Genomic DNA, 16,612 nt, shown 5'->3' with positions numbered 1-16,612 from the left:
TTATTTCTATTTTTTTTTCTCAAAATAAAACCAACACACTAATTCAAGGAGTATCAGCTGTACAGGTGGTCCTTCAAAGTGGCCTCCTCATAGTAAAGTAGTACAGGTGAATTGTATTACCCCTTTGCTTAAGATAATGGAAGTTTGCAACAAATGGATTCTAGGTTGTTCTGTGATTAAGTGAAATGTTTCTTTGTCTGCAGGAATGTGTGTTCTGCTCCTGCTTCCCCTTGAAATAAGGCCAAATCACTCAGTATGGATTTAGAAACACAGGGAAGAATGAATATGCTTTTGCCTTTGTGTTGATCCAAGTAGCTACAAGATTGTTAACTATTGACATTCTTCTAGGTTTTCAAGTCTCTGCCTTTATAGATTATATTTTTAGTACTTGGGGAAAATAATATTTTTCTCTTTGAAATACTTTTTTTGGTCAGATATTTGTTTTCCTAGAACTTATTCTAGGAAAAGAGTAAAATACTGTGTTTGCTCTACGAAGTGTTGTTGTTTTGCAGTTTAACGAACTATGGATGTAATCTGAAAGCGTTGTTGGTTCTGTACCTACAGTTGCTGAACCTAGTGCTGAAAGCATGATACTGAATGGAGTAATGCACACGCACTGTTCAGAATGCTTTCAAAGTTGTAACAGTAGGAGAAAAATGTATTTGATGTTATGCAGGCTCCTTGCAAAGAAATGCAGTTGTAGAGAAATTCTGCTACACTGGGTTGTACAGACAAGAAAAAAAGGCTTGAGGTATATCAGACTGATTGTGGGTAGCTCAAGAGAAGAAAAATGAAACAAATGGAGAGCTCATGAAGGAGAGAACTGTGATAAGATTGGAAGAAACGAGCTCCAAGTAAAAGCTAGAGAACAACGGCAGTTTAGCCAAGTAGGCTGTGGCAGTTTCAACCCTGAAAAACACTGAAAAGTGGAAGAATGAATGCAAAGATTAAATGGAAAGGAATAAGTTAGAGGAAAACAACTACTTCAGCTGCTTAGAGCCAGGGAGAAGTCTTAATCTGTTCAACCCATGATTATGAGACGTTCTTGTGCGATGTGTCTGAATTTGGAAATTGCCACTGATTCTGTCAGTCAGGCGTGGAGTCTTGTGGAACAATTCCGAGCTAGTGAAACACCAGTATTTTTACTGAATCACTCTGAACTTGGCACTCAGTAGTCTGATGTTACAGGGGAATTTTTGTTCTGAGGGGGTGCAGGTTTTCTGAATTGGATCCTCTCATGTTCTGCTTAACAGAAACGGGAGCATAAACAGGAGACAGGTGGAGAGACAGTGAGACAGAAAGAAGCGAGATAGATGCAGGGCATATGTGCCAGTTATGAGGCTTGACTGAAGATGGAGAGACTACTAAGAAGTCTCATTTCTATTTAGTAATGTGGTACTATTTGCTGATGGCATGTAGTTGTAACTAAAATGCAATTGTATCATGACTTTTTTTCTAGCTTAGGTTTCTTATGCTGAAGATGTGGATTTATACTTTTTAAGAGTTAAGCTTCAACAACTATTACTTGGAAGCTTAACTGGAAGCTGTCTGACTTTGAAGTATTGAAGTAGTTGAATGCACTGTAAAGTTTTAAAGTAAACTTTGTTGTGATCTTGATGCTATAGAGCAGTGTAGATAATTAAAAAGAAAAAAAAAAAGGCAGGAAGGTGGAAACCAGATATGTAAGCATGTTAACTTTTAATAAAAAAGAAATCGTTCCAGAAGACCTCATTAAGCCAGGACGATGTTCTAAAAGTGAATATACATGTTGACAGCTACACCCATAAATTTGAAAACTGCAAACATGTTCAGCATAAAAGCTGTTTTTGAAAAAAGCTGTTGCTCTGCCCTTGTACTAATTTAAGAATTGTTCTTTCATTCTGATTTTTATAGTTTCTTTTCACATATATAACTGGGACAGTTTAAAAAGTACTGTAAAGAATCTTTCATGATGTCACAAACCTCATAATGCAGATGATTATTTTTAAAAATGCACGCATTACATAATGTCTTAAAGTGTCAAATAAGCTGAATAATGCTATACTTGTCCTTTTCAAAGAAATAAAATTACCTGTTCATGGACTGTACCTCTGTACAGTTTTCTTGCAAAGAATCTCTGTTTTGCAGGAGTAGTGATGTGAGTTTAAATCTCTTGGCTCCAGCACTAGTCTTAGGGAAGAGGTTCTCTTGTTCTAGTTGCACTGTATCCGGACATGTAATAATGCCTTGACAGTGAGCACAAGAAGATCTTGAACAACCTCTTCTTTCAGTACTGTTCTGAGTACATTCAAGGTACATGGTTTCAGTAAAGTAGGGTATGATATTAACCTGGTTAGGGGAAGTGTAATTGGTACAGAGAGATGAGTATTTTTCCTATGGATGCAGACTCTGAGGAACAAGAACAAGCGGTTGTGACCTCAGGTTTGTTTACTCATTGGTGTAGGAGGAAAGAGGAGGAGCAACTCACTTGGTCTCCTCTGTGTGGATGGAGATACGGTATTTGGTATTTGATGGTATTTGGAAGCTAGAATAATTGTAAATGATATGTAATGAGTAATGTAATCATATGTAATGAAAAACACTGGAAAATGACAAAAAGTTGTCAAGTGAGAGGAGCTGAGCAAGTGACAGACCTTGAGTTGGAACAGTTCTTGGGCACTAAAGAAACATAGTATGGTGGTGTTGTGTATGTGTGGTTTTTTTTTTTCCTGGTGGGGGGTGGTGGTGTTCCCTTTTTTGAGTTGGAAAGGATTTTGTGGCTGCTGTTCGTATCCAAAATATGTGTGTGTAATCTGAACTACTTGTATTTTGTCATATTTAACAAATAGCTTCTAGGTTTTACATGGTGGTGCTTTATATTTGCCTGGGAAGGGATTGCATTTCATGTTTAAATGTGTATGTTACCTTAGCTCTTCTGATAAATGGCCAATAGTGTGGTGTTTTTCCTACCACTTGAATTAAAATATTTTTTTCATAGAAAATACATTCCCATGACTTCCTCTCTGGTTGGTCATGTACTAAGGAACAGGAGAGATGAGTGTTGCCAAAAATCATTTGAGCTTTGACTCTTGAAATAAATCAGTATTTTGACAATAGAAAAAGTGTTTATCGTAAATGATATGATAAGCATTTTGATAGGTTTACCAAACTCTGTCATAGGGTAGTCATTCAAAACTTTAGATACTACTTAATTTGCTAATAAATGGAAAACCAAGGTAGAATTATGAGGCAATTCCTCAAGGCTTCCTGTGAATACATGCATGTACAAATATTGATAAGATTCTATTTAAGACTTTGTCTTAACAGCCAAAAAATACAGTTTTGCTACAGAAAGGTTGTCAGGTGTCTAGCACTGGGAAAATGAAAGCTGTATGCTGTAAAGGAAGCTGTAAAAGCTACAGAGTTCCTGGACAGAACTGACTTCATCTTTCTAAGGAAATTAATTGCTGACATGGTTGTGTTGTTTCTGGCCTCTTCCAATCTAATGGAACATAAGCTCCTTTAACAGGCTTTTTATTAGTGAATATTAGTCGAAACCATCTGGTAAAGGAAAATCTGTGCAAAATGCTACTTATTTCTAATTAGTGGTCTCAAACAGATTTTCCTCTCTATGATAATATATGTGTATGTTACTTGTGGGTATCTTTCTGATTAATATGTGTATTTATGAGTAGTGGGAAGAGGAGTAAATCAAGTCTGTCAGCCGCGGTTCTCTGTCAATCCCAATGCATTACTACTTTCCTGTGTATTGAATTAGACTTCCAACTCAGTTTTGCATTTTGTAAAACGTTCTGGTATCTTTGGTATAAGCAGGGGCAGGGAAACAACCCCCATTATGAGTGTATTAGAATAAGGCCTTTTTTTAGGTGGTGAATAATGTTTTTAAAAACACCTTATGCAAACACCTTATCCAAACCAAAGGATTCATATATGCTTAGGAGATGCCCAAGAAAAAAAAAAAAGGCTTCAAGGAGGGGTCACTTTTGCAGATTCTCTGCAGCCGATGCTTCATAATCATGTAATGATTACATAATGGACTTTCTATAGAAAATCTTGTCTGTAACTTTTTAAGATCTCCAAACTTGGGGTAGAGCCAATAACAGACCCAGACAAGGGCAGCTATCAGTTTAGGAAAAACAGTTGTGGCACAGGAAGGACTAGAGTGATGCTATTAATATAGGAGAATAAACAACACTTGCACCGAAGAAGAGAAAGAAAGCAATGTAGACTATAGCCAGTAGCAGATTAGTCTGGAATAAACACTTCTATATTGTCCAGTGTTTGTGCTGGAAAAAAAAATAATCTTTATAAGAAAGAATGATTAAGGGTCATTATATCATGCTGCTGAATGTGGAATAAATATAGTGACTAAAACTCCTATTTGTGTGAAATTTTCAGTTTTCCTCAGCTGACCAAAGAAGGTTAGTTTTCTGCAGAGGTAACAGAGAGCAAGAACACGTGAAACTGTGGAAGAGAGTACCAAAGAGCTAGGTGCCTAACATTGAAGGTGTCTCTGTTTTGTAAATGAGTTATCCGTCAGTTTACCTGGTGTTGATCCTGGTGACAGAAAGAAAAGAATCATGCTGGTGTGATACGCTGGGGTCAGATAAGGAGGTGTCGTTTCAGTTGCTTGCTTTTTATTGAACGTTAGCTAAACCATTTTTAAGATGGCAGTCTCAAATTAATTGCGTAGAATTTCTTCAAGTATTCTATTACTGGTGCCCAGCAGGAAATATTGTTAAGTATAGCGTGTATACTGTGTACATACTAACAGTGAATAGCAGTGTACCAAATACATCAATGTGCTGTTAGTACATTTAATGGCATTAAAGTACAAGTGTTATTGCACACCAACTTGCAAGTGGCTTTTTTTTTTTTGGTAATGCAAAATGTGTCTTTGGGTAAGTGTTCACATTCTGGTTTTATGTCACGTAAAGGAGTTATCAGTCAAATAAGTAAACAATATTTGCATCTGGGCTAAAAGATTTTTAAATGACGCATTATACCTGGAATAATACCTTTCATTTAAAGTGGATTTTTTTTGTTGTTGTGGTTTTTCTTTTTTTTTTTTTTTTTTTTTTTTTTTCCTTTTCCCCCTCTCTCCTGAGTACCACAAGTTGCTCCTGTATTGGAGAGGAAAATAGATGGAGCTGGGCAACTGAGCAAATATGACCATATGGCAGCATATCCTAGTATATCCTTCCAGATTCTGCTGTGGCAGCAATAACAGTAAGACTCCCATGTTATAAAAGAGATTCTATATGCAGGCCTTTTTCTTAAAGATAGCTTAACAAAGCATAAACCTTACAGTATTTCATAGTCTAGTCAAAACTCTTTTTCCAGTTAGATTGCTTTCATTCTTCAATTCCTGAATACCTTTGGCTTGTAACTGGAGGTACAGGGCCCATGCAGATTACTCGAAGGCTATCATTTCCTTTGGGTCAAGGAATAATTTTGATGTATCCTCTCTCCTGTGAAACCTTCTGCCCCAAATTCCTGCACCTGGAACACTGCTAATGATTACCAGAGGTGGAAATGCAAGCTATCTAGTTCTCTATGAGAGATGGAGAAAGCAAAAATGAAGCACTGAAGAAATGAGGTTAAACAGTTTGAAAAGAGGAGTAACCTTTGCCTCTAGGAACCGGTTATTTGAGAGTAAAGTTTTCTCTTCCCATCAGCCCCAGAAACTCTTGAAAGGGTGGGAAAACGCTCATTATGATTTTTGGTAATTTTTCCAAATTAAGTGGACTCAATATTCTCTTCTTACTAGTGGCCAATAGTAAATAATGGTAGAGGAAATAGGAAAAGGGGGCTATATGGATGGACCCAGCTCTGTGTGTTCTCATTTATACACTTCCATCTGTCAGGCAAAGAGCTGCAGTTCTCATTATGTGGAAGAAGTTCTCTGTGGGTTTTTAAAACATGCTGCTTGATATGTTTACCAGATGTTTATAAGTGACAAGTATTGACTAGGTGACTTGTTATCATGTTTACCTCACTGTTTGCTGCTTTATAGATGGGGGTGTAATTCTCCTTTGCTGGGAAAGAGAAGAACTGAACTCTACATTTTGGACATTTTCTATATTCCTGATGATTCTTGTACTTTTCTAAACTTCCTGCTTTCCTTTAATGAGGTTATCAGAGGTGCATTTAGAGTGAAAGATCTGTGTGTGTTTGGATTTACAAAGTCACATAGTGTTTCAAGATTTGTTTGTTTGTTCTTGTTTTCTTTCTTTACAGTTTACTGTTTATTTTCCTGACCTCTGCAGAGCTTTAAACTCTAATGTTTTTAGAATGGTAGTATCCAAGTTGTGGCCAACCATTGTATGTGCATGCTTCAGGTTAGTGTTTTACATTAGTTTGAATTTAATGGCACTTATTTTTCTATATTTTAAAAATTTTAATTACTATGAGAGTAGAATGTGGGTATAGATGAGAGAGATGATGTCATTCTGCCTGGTGTGTTGTCTGATGATGTTCTCGGTGTTTTCTGACATAACTTGAATATTTTAGAATAGAAAACATAAAATTTGGGATTGCAATGTTCTGAAAAAGTTCATTGAGGCAGCAAAGAGACTGGTAGATGAAACAGAAAAGGGGAATTAAGAAGGATTTTGTGGAGACAGCTGGCTGGGCTGGCTTTTTCAGTGAAGAAAGGTACTGATCCTGAAAAGAAAGGCTGACAAATCTAGGACTGCAATGAAGAAAGCAAGAGTGGTGTGAATGAAACAGTATATTTGGCTGGAAGGAAAGTGGAGCAAGAGAGAGATTGGTTATGAAGAAGTTTGAAAGTAGGAAGCTTTTTCTAATTTGGTCCACAGAATCATTTGTGTATACTTTTACAAATGACCAGTAAATTAAACTTCTGAAAACTGCCATTTGTAACCATTGCAAACTGCCAGTTGGATGGACGGCAAAGAAACCTTTCCATCCACTCCACTTCCCTGCCACTTTCAGCTAAGATTGGATCCTGATGGATAGCATCATTTTGTCACATTGTGGCACTTTATAAATAACATAATGCAGTGATGTACAGCGCACTGACAATTGCAGTTTTAGTAGCTATTGGGAAAGCTAAAAATGAACATTTTCCATAATCTAGATCGTTTAATTTGGCTGTTGGGCTTTCTGCACATCTCCAGTATGTATTCCCATAAGATATTAAAAAAGATGTATATGTTTTTATTATATTGTGTATACACTTTGGTAGGTGTAAAATAAGTTTACATTTTAAATGCATTTGTGCTGCTATCAGAGAAAAGCAAAACAAAATAAATTGATGCCAGGGGAAATGTCAGGCATGCAACACAGATTTGTTAAATAAACATTACTGTGTGGCATTAGCTAATGTTATTACTTTGTTTCCCTAGTGGCTCTTTTTTTTTTTTTTTTTGATTATCTGCATTTCTAAAGACTCTGCACATTTCATACATGCTAAGAACAGAGCACAAGGATTCTGCTTACATGAAGGGCCTTACAAAAAATGGAGAATATGACAGCATTTTTTATTTAGAGCTCTGCTAAAAACAGGCTTACACTTTTGATGTGGAAGAGAACAGAACTTTTTTTTGAAATTGTATGGGAACTATATGTGGGAAAACCTAAAATAAAATAGAATCTCAGGGCTTTAAATACATGTGAAACCTGTAGTGTGCTTTTCCTGAATATCTTCCAAAATTAAAACAAAGATAAAGCTATAATTTAGAATTTTTTTAAAGCGCTGGATAAAAGATGGTATAGATATGCTCATAACTGTGGAAGGTGGTTTCATAACTTCCACTCAGCCTTTTACACGTACATGCTTCTTATTCATAGAACAGGGCTGTTGAAGCCAATATGCAGCATAGATAATGTTCATACATAGTGCACATTTGGGAAATCTTATGAAGAATTCTGTGGGTGGGAAATCTCTCCCTCTGTGGCCAATTCATATTGAAGAGCAGAGGCTGGAGTACCTGCAGTGCCACTGCATGACTTATTTAAACAAGCTGGATTTATTAGCAAGGATTCACAGCAATACCAACTAGGAGTTGGTATGTTTATATACTTGCTGGTACGATATTAGATTCGATAATGTATGTATATTTGAAGAGTATAAAGCTCATTTTCAGGGTTTGCATAATCAGCATATTTCAAGCAAGTCTGATGCAGAAAATTGACTGGGGTAAAAAAGAATATCAAAGCTGAATGTTACCATCTGTTCAATTTATTTCATATACCATGTTGCTGCTCTTAGTCCAAATAGACTTTTATCCATAAAATAGCTGGCGTCAGCTGGCCTGCCTTTTGGCTGTTGGTGGAGGACAGGGAAGGCTGAGGTAAGAGAACTGATCTCAAGCATGATCAAGACACATTGGAGGGGAAAGCTTGCACTTACCTTTCTCAGGAAGACAGCTTCATTTGAAGCTAAACCAGTAGATGGACACATGTAATTGTCAGTGTGTGTTTAATGTAGTGTTTCTTCCCTGTTGAATGTTGACTTTACAACATAAATGCTGTTTCAGTATAGTTGATTATAAAGTAGGGACAAAGAGAACTTTTCTTTAAAGAACAATATTGTCTTCTCTCTTGTCCAATCCATCTAGTATATCCTACAGTATGTATCCTTACTTGACTTAATGGAGCAACTTGTACAAGTGGCAAAAAAAAAAATAGAAAGATAATAGTATTGATCTCTGAACAGGAATGTAAAACCTGGGTTTTGGAGATTTTGATTCATATTTCTGATATGTGTGATCTGACATGCCTTTCTGTTCAACTTTCACCTATGAGACCTGGTCTTCTGGCTGCTATTGCTTTCTCTTTATGGCAAGAAGGCTGACAAGGCATTAGTTTCTCCTCTTACTGACTTTTGGTTTTGGCTTTTTGATCATTGCACTGTTCCACTCCCTAATATCATTTTATCTTGTATGGGAAAAACAAAGAGTGGTCATCTTGCTTTCTTTTTCTGGTACTTGTCACGCTTTAGAAATTTTCTGCTGCCAAGAAAATAGTGTGGCTTGGGTCTGACTGCTGCAGGTCCTGTTGCATTTGGAGCAAACATACTTACTGATGATTTTAACTGCCGAAATGTGGCAATGATAATTTCACTATGTGTAAATTAAATATAATCAAAAGCCTTGTACCTTTGCCAGAACAAGTGGAATTTCTATATAGGTTAGAGCAACTCACTTTCCCAAATCTCATATTTCTCATGAGGAAACATGTTCTCAAAGATTGAAGTTGGTTGTTTCTTTTCATTTTTTCTTTCTTGAGTTAAGATGTTCAAGTAGGAGATAATCACTCTGGGAGAAATGTAATTTTGGGAAGGTTATGATCTGGTGAGGATATGACTTCATGATGTAGAATGAGACATGCTTAACTAAAATATTGTCTGTCAGCTATATCATAGAGTGTATATACGTTGGAGACCTGCTCACCTGGGTGAATAGCTGCGTCGGGGTCATATACTTGCGTACTCATACTGAACCTGTATTAGGTTGTTTTAAAATGGAAAACTTCTAAACACTCCTAAGCCTGATCCAGCTGAAGATAACTGTTGGTGAACTGTTCATTTCACTGCAAGCTTGATCAGCTCCTTAATTATTCTTCCTTTGTAGCATAAAACTGAAAGAAGGACCTCAATGAGTTTTGCTGTAGGTGTAAAACTAATTGCCACAAACTCTAATTTCTAGGCTGGTTTTCAACTATTTTAAAAAATTAACTATAAAAATAACCCTTCTTTTTTGTTATTGTTAACCTTCTTAATGTATTCTATCACCTAGTGGTAAGACTTTAATCCTAGCACCCACCCTTTCCCATAATTTTCCTGAAATCTATCATTTGCAGCATGTGGCAATGGAGGCTCTTAAATAGTGACATGTATTTATCCTTAAGAATCAGGTTTTGCTGGGGCTTCTGCTTGAGTCTGTTTTTCTTATCTTTCTCAAATGGCCGAAGTTAACTGATTTGAAAGGACCTCATTTTAAATTACATTCATTCAGTGAAAACAGAAATTAACACTTAGAGACATCTATATGCTAATGATTGTAGCTCAGGGAATACCCTTCTAACCTTTTCAAAAGGAGTTGGTAAAAAGCCATTTCACTTGAAAGCAACTTAGTAAAAATGGTAGGTTAATTAAATACAATAAAATTTCCCTAAAATCTTTATCCCATTTATCACTTATCATTATTTTTCCTTTTTCAGATATGGTACCTTAGCTCCAAACTGAAAGTTTCAGGATGCATTTATTAAAACTGTTTTGCTGGTGACATCTATTAGATGCAGAAAAACAGAGGTTAATAATGTCATGAGTTATAGGGATGCCATGCAAACGGAGGTGAAAAAGCAGCTTCATCTATCACAGTACATAAGATACTAAGTGTATGAATTTTGGCAAAAGGGTCAAAAATGGGTGGGGGGAAGATTTCCTATAATCCTTCCAGATGCTAAGCAATGAACTCAACAAGAAGATCCCAAGCTTTCAGACCTTTTAAGTGCTGTGTATCTGCATCCATTAGAGAGTTTACTGTAAATACAAAATATGACTAGTGTTGCTCATAGGCCTATTTATTATGGGTGCAGTCTGTGTTTGTTCTTGACTCTGTTAGTAGGAGGTCAGAATTCCTGAAGAGGGTGGACTGAGTATTGCACGTAGTAAACTGCTAATGCACACTGGTGTTGCACCTCATAGTACCTGTGTTACTACCTCATGCGTAACCTTTTTAGATAAGGTCATTGCTGTATATAGAGGACTTGCAAGTCCTTGAATCTGGTGTTCCTATTTGGAAGAAAAGGAAAAGCCTTGTGGAAACAATTGCCCTGATGTTCTTACACTGACTACTGTTTGTGTTTTGGTTGTTCTTAGAGGAAGAAATTTCTAAGGAAAAGGCCTAAAAAGCTAGTGCCTGAAGCTTCTTTAAAGCTGCCTGTCTGATTAGTCTTGTAGATCCTGATATGAAGTCAAGCCAGGGTCAAATAAAGTATTAAGCCCCGGAGTAAGATGTATCTGCCCTAGGCTAGAAGCAATTTGCAACTTATACTTGGTTTAAATTTAATAGCAGTAAAAATCCTATTGAAACAAAATGTGGCGATTATTGCACTTGAAATTCCAGTGCAGGAGAGGCTGGAGGAAGGTCAATGATCTGTTCTTGGTTTACTGATGAAAATCTGTAAAAGTGAGGTGAAGTTTCAAAGGATCATAAGCTTCAGTAATAGTTACTTAGGCAGGTGTTGTGGAACACCTTCCTCTCCACCAAGTAGAAGAGAGGCCTAGAAACCTTCCTGGGTGGCAGAGTGGTGCATCTGCCAGCCCCAGGGAACCGGATGTAAAAGGCTGCACTCAGCTCTACCTCAAGAAAAAGAGAATCGAATACGCTGTGCAACCAGACAAGAGAAGATAGGTGGTGATGGTCCCTGAGCAGAGGGACACTTGTGACTTCAGGATTGGAGAGTTTTTTCTGCAGGAATTGAGGGAGAATGCTAAAAGACTGGGTGATAGCTACCTCCTACACAGCAAAGGAAGGGAGGCTGGGAATCTTTTGATGAAGAACTGCTAACAGGTAATATATGATTAAAAAGGAATAGCTGTGCCTTGAAGACACACCAGAAGAGTATGTGAGGTGTGAGAAAATGGCTTTTTCGGGCTTTATTAGCAGCTCAACTGTACCCTAGGTTTTTTAGTGTTATCAGAAAAGTAATGATCTACACTGCTGTGTTTTTGTCCCCTGGACTGCAGAAAGACAGTTTTTGAGCAGCCGTTGCCTAATGCCACAGAAAGCTAACGTGACCCAGGATCAGAGCAGTTATGAACAACAGGATCTTTGTTTTTCACTGTTCTGAGCAAGAGCTGTTCCCTCTGCTCTTACGACTTCAAATTTCCCCTGGGTTTTGATCAAAATGGTGTCTCTTTCAAAATCCTTCAGAAAGAGAAAACATCCCGTTTGAGCTGGCAGCTTTTAGTGTGTCTGTTTAATAAGACATATTTACAATGCTAAAATGTCTCTCAGTCTGTTGTTTCTCTCCCCCACTCCAAAAGAAAACTGTTAGAATTGCAATTCTTTTCCTAATCAATTTTGGAAGCAGCACTTCTTTCTTCCCAGCAGCCACTGAATTGCTTTTTTGCACTTCTTTGGCTCTGGATAAAACATAGTTTGATTAATTTTCTTAGTTAATGTGAGGTGGTGTCTTTTTTTTTGGGCAGTTGGTACTTCAGGTTCTAGGTTGTTCTAGCTAAATAAAAGCCCAGCTATCTTGGCTGTTAGTTGGGGCACTCCAGAACTGTTAGAGCTAGAGAGGCAAAGCTTTGTCCTTGTTCTCTAGCACTTCCCACATCAGTGTGTCGGGCACAGCAGGGAACTGTAACATACTCTGCTGCTGGGCTGCAGTCTCAGACTGGCTACAGGCTTTCAGCGCTCTTCTTGCAAATGTGGGACTGAGAAACCTGTAACATCTGTAACCTAAACCATTTGGTATATTATAAAGCAAGAGTAAAATGCCTGTGGAGTCTATGACTAAACAATAGCCACAAGTTCAGAGGTCAGTGTACTTTTATCATCATTGCACTGATTTTTGTAGTAATAGTTAATATCCTCAGTATTCTCTGTGTATTTATGATTAGTCATGCTTCTTAAATCACAAACTTTGAGTTATAAACTATATACAACAGTTTCGATGTTGCTATCGCAGTACTTGTGCAAATGTGTGGAATGGAAAAAATATAAATTGTATAAGCACTGGAAAATGAATCATTTTCAATGCACTGTGTTTTTTTTGGTTAACATAACCGTAGTTTAAATACTCTTCCCTGTGGCTCTAAATGAGGGCTGCCATGCAGTTCTCTTGTTGGTCCAAGAACATTTTGTAATGAAGAGTATGTGGTGTGTGGCTCCCATGGTGGTGAGTCAATGTATATGCATGACCACTCTTTGTGTTTTTTTTTTTGTGTTTTTTTTTTTTTTTTTGCTTTTAACTCAACCAAACCTCAGGAAACAACAACAAGAAAACCACAAACAAAACTCATTCATTGATTCTGTGCGAAAAGGAATAGTGACAAGGTTCATGAAATACTGCAGAGAGGAAAAAAATACGTTCCATGGAGAGTAAATAAAAACTATTGCTTTCGCTGTGCTGCCCATGAAATGATATCTGATACCTACATCATGCTGGTCAGATTCTGAACATCTGTGCACCCATCACCTTGCTTTCCATGGAGACAAATGCTATGGGCATGCTATCAGACTAGGACTTGCTTCTCAGTCCGCACACTTATTAATAGTTTGTTGTATGATTTTTACAAAGAGCTAAGAATATTTTGCTTGTGTATGCATGTACATCAGGTTCCATGTTTATTTTTTGGGGAAAAACTAATTTAGTGTGTTGTGTGGTGTTGTGGGTTTTTTTCTTTAATTATTTTATTTACTCATTTATTTACCCCTCTTTCTTCTGCTAAAACAACCAAACTAAAATTGGCTATTAGGAGAGACCTTACTGCAATGATGTTTAGTACCTTCACAAAATCCAAGTGTTTCTAGTCACTTATGTTTCTTGCTTGTGAACAACTTAGTTAAATGGGAGCTGACTGGCTGAGGGCCATTTTTTCTGCTGGGAAATGAGTATGAAAGCAGAGGAACGGGAGCATGCAGGATAGAGGATTTATGGTACTTTGATCTGAGACCAAAGAGACTCCTTTTTGCAGCTCAGTAGTGATTTGGAGAGGGTCCTGATATCTTGATAGATGCCCTTGGTGGGATTGAGCTGAGCTCCTTGTGCAGTGATAGGAGAAGTCAGGGAGCTGATGGAGGTCATGAGCTTCCAGAGCTGCTTTTTGGATTCAGGGGCTTGACTTGTCCCCTGCCCCAGAGCACAGGAGTGCTGTGGGACTGGTGGTGTGGAGCTTTGAGTTCCTGGAGGTGGTGGGGGCAGGTGACTGACTGTAGCTCCACGTAGCCTGCAGAGGATCCCTGTGTCTGTCAGTAAATCTGCCCACTTCTGATTCACAGTTGTCAGTGTGCCAGACTGGATTGTTTTCTCAGAGGTGTCAAACATCCCTTGTCTTCAGTCTGTGGTTTATAAAAGCAAAACCACTTATAAATCCCTCTGGCACTGTAATAGAACTGGATTTGTAGGAGTTTAGCAAGCTAAAACAGACCCTACGAGTTGAGCAGGTATAGATTTAAAGCAATGGAAAAACCTGACTGAGGGAATTTCATAAATCCTGTTAGCTGAATGCATCAGTAAACCAATTGTTTGATTTGCTATGGAGCAAAAATTTAGTTAGTTGAGAGGGTTATCAATCTCTCGAAGGTTGTACTCCCTGCAGCAAGATCAAAACTGACTGAAGTTGATACTGTTTATGTTAATTAAGCTATTTTTAAATAGCTATATTGTAGGTAGCAATTGCCATGGTTACAAAAATAGAAGAAGTCTATCTGAAATTTTTTTGGGTGAAGATAACAGTAAAATTTCCATCACTTAATAGTTTATTATGAAACTAAACAAGCTTCTCTTAATGAAGTCTTATTTTCAGTTGGTAATACTTTACTGTACTTGTACAGGTTGTGACATAGGCCTTTAAATATAGAGCACATATACACTATAGCTTGTTCTGTGCTGGCTTGTTATCAGCTGAAGTTTATTAGTTTTTAACAAAATTATCTGTTTAATTGGAATGAGATTTTTCAGGCTTATTTAAAAGTGTCAGTAGAATAAGATTATATCATACCTGTCTCTGTCACTGGTGCTGTTTGGAAAAATCTTCAAAGTGCACTTCACTTTTCCCCTTTCTCTGTGTGGGACAGTATTCAAACTAGTACTTCATTTGTAATGCTGTGAATTTGATAAGTCTCGATAAATAGTTAAACTGTTGAAAAACATACTGATTTCTTAAATTGCCTCTTCCAAATGCAGTATCTAAGCACTTGCGCATCCTCTTGTAAATGAAGCATTAATTGCCGTGTGATAGATTATTTTATGAACTGAATTACTGTAGATATTAATGAAAAATTATATCAGTAGTGTACACGTAGTAGTACAAGTGTCTCCAGCATCAGATTTTTGCCATTTCTGGATGCAGATAAAAAGATTATGTATGGGGTTTTTGGTGTGGTGTTTTTTTTTTGGGGGGTGTTCTCTTGGATCCCTGAGATTCTAATTAGAGTTGAAAGTCAATTCCCTGCTTTTATACGCTTTTTTTTGTTTCCCTCTCTCTATGAAACTTAACGTAGAATTTTTCTTTGTAAATGCTTCTGTATTGTGTTTTTAAAAGGTTTCTTTAAAATATAAAACCCAGCTTTTTGTAGTCAGTACAAATAGACTTCTGATACTGCTTCCGAGCAAGTTTAAGAATCTAATTTTCCCCTTCATCTTGGTTAAAAAACTGTTCATGATAAATTACACATAATTTCACCTCATTCACTTGAGAAGCAAAACAATTAGTTCTCTTTGTCTCATCCATAAAACTACAAAATCCAAGTAGTTGCTTACTATAAGCTCATCATTTGGAATATTAGTGGAATGGAAATCAGTTCATGCAGGGTGATGTGTGTTGGATCCAAGACTGAGCATGTAGTTACCAAAACAAGGAGACAAAAAAGCATTTCCTGCACGCGTAAGAAATACACATACATTACTTAATGTAAGTGCAAGGAGGTGAGTTTAGCATTAATTGACTTCTGAAAAAAAAAACATGTTTCCTGACTAGTTAATTTCTACTCTGTCCTTCCTGATAGAGATTCCTTATCTGTCTTTGCACTATGTTTTAGGTATTCTGTTATTAAAATAAGAGCACAGTAGAGGAATGTGAGGACAAGGAGAAACCCTCTCAGGAGGGACTAAAGACACAAGGTCAGCTTTGAAGGTTTGGGTCTCCCATGCTGTAACCAGGCACAGAGCCAAACATCCAGCTGATATCCAGTGTATCACATGTAGCAATAACAATGGGTTTGTAATCCAGCCACAACAACATTAGTTAATGACATACTGAATTAGAGCAATCTGCAATTTTAATAAATGTCTTATGGAAAAAGAGCCTTTGACGTTCAAGGTGTTTAGTGTTTTCATATAGGAGAATATGATGAGTTACTTAACAAAAGCACAAGCATGCACAGGGTTTTGATTTTTATATGTGCTATATAGTCATGTGATTGTATGGATATTTGCACTAGTTTTGTGTGACTGCATGTTGTGGACAGTTGGGCCTCAAGGCTCTCCTGCCAAGCTGTATCTGTACACTTTTGGAGTGTGCCTCCTGCCTTCTCCCTTCCTCCCACCCCATCTTCTTCAAAAACAAACCTCAGGCCTTAGAGGTACAACTTTTACACCTAGACACTTGTAAAGATGTTTTATATTGACATTGCTAACAGTGGAGCTTGCTTACCAGGAATTTAGTGCCTTTAAAGGAAAGGGCATATTATGGCAAATGTGAATTGCCTTTTCTGCTCCCCATCTTCTTTGGCTTGGCTTGTAGGCTTTGTGGACCGTACTGGGATTACTATTTTATATAAAGCTTTTGAGACTTGCTTCCACCTGGCCCTTACCTGCTTCCCTCACCCCTCCAAAAGTACTTGTAGTTGTGGGACTATTTGAAGATTACCAAATATAGTCCATTCAACACCCATCTCTCCAAGCCTTC

The sequence above is a fragment of the Columba livia genome, chromosome 7, assembly GCF_036013475.1.
Source record: "Columba livia isolate bColLiv1 breed racing homer chromosome 7, bColLiv1.pat.W.v2, whole genome shotgun sequence".
Lineage (NCBI taxonomy): Eukaryota > Metazoa > Chordata > Aves > Columbiformes > Columbidae > Columba > Columba livia.
This window is presented reverse-complemented; position numbering follows the sequence as displayed.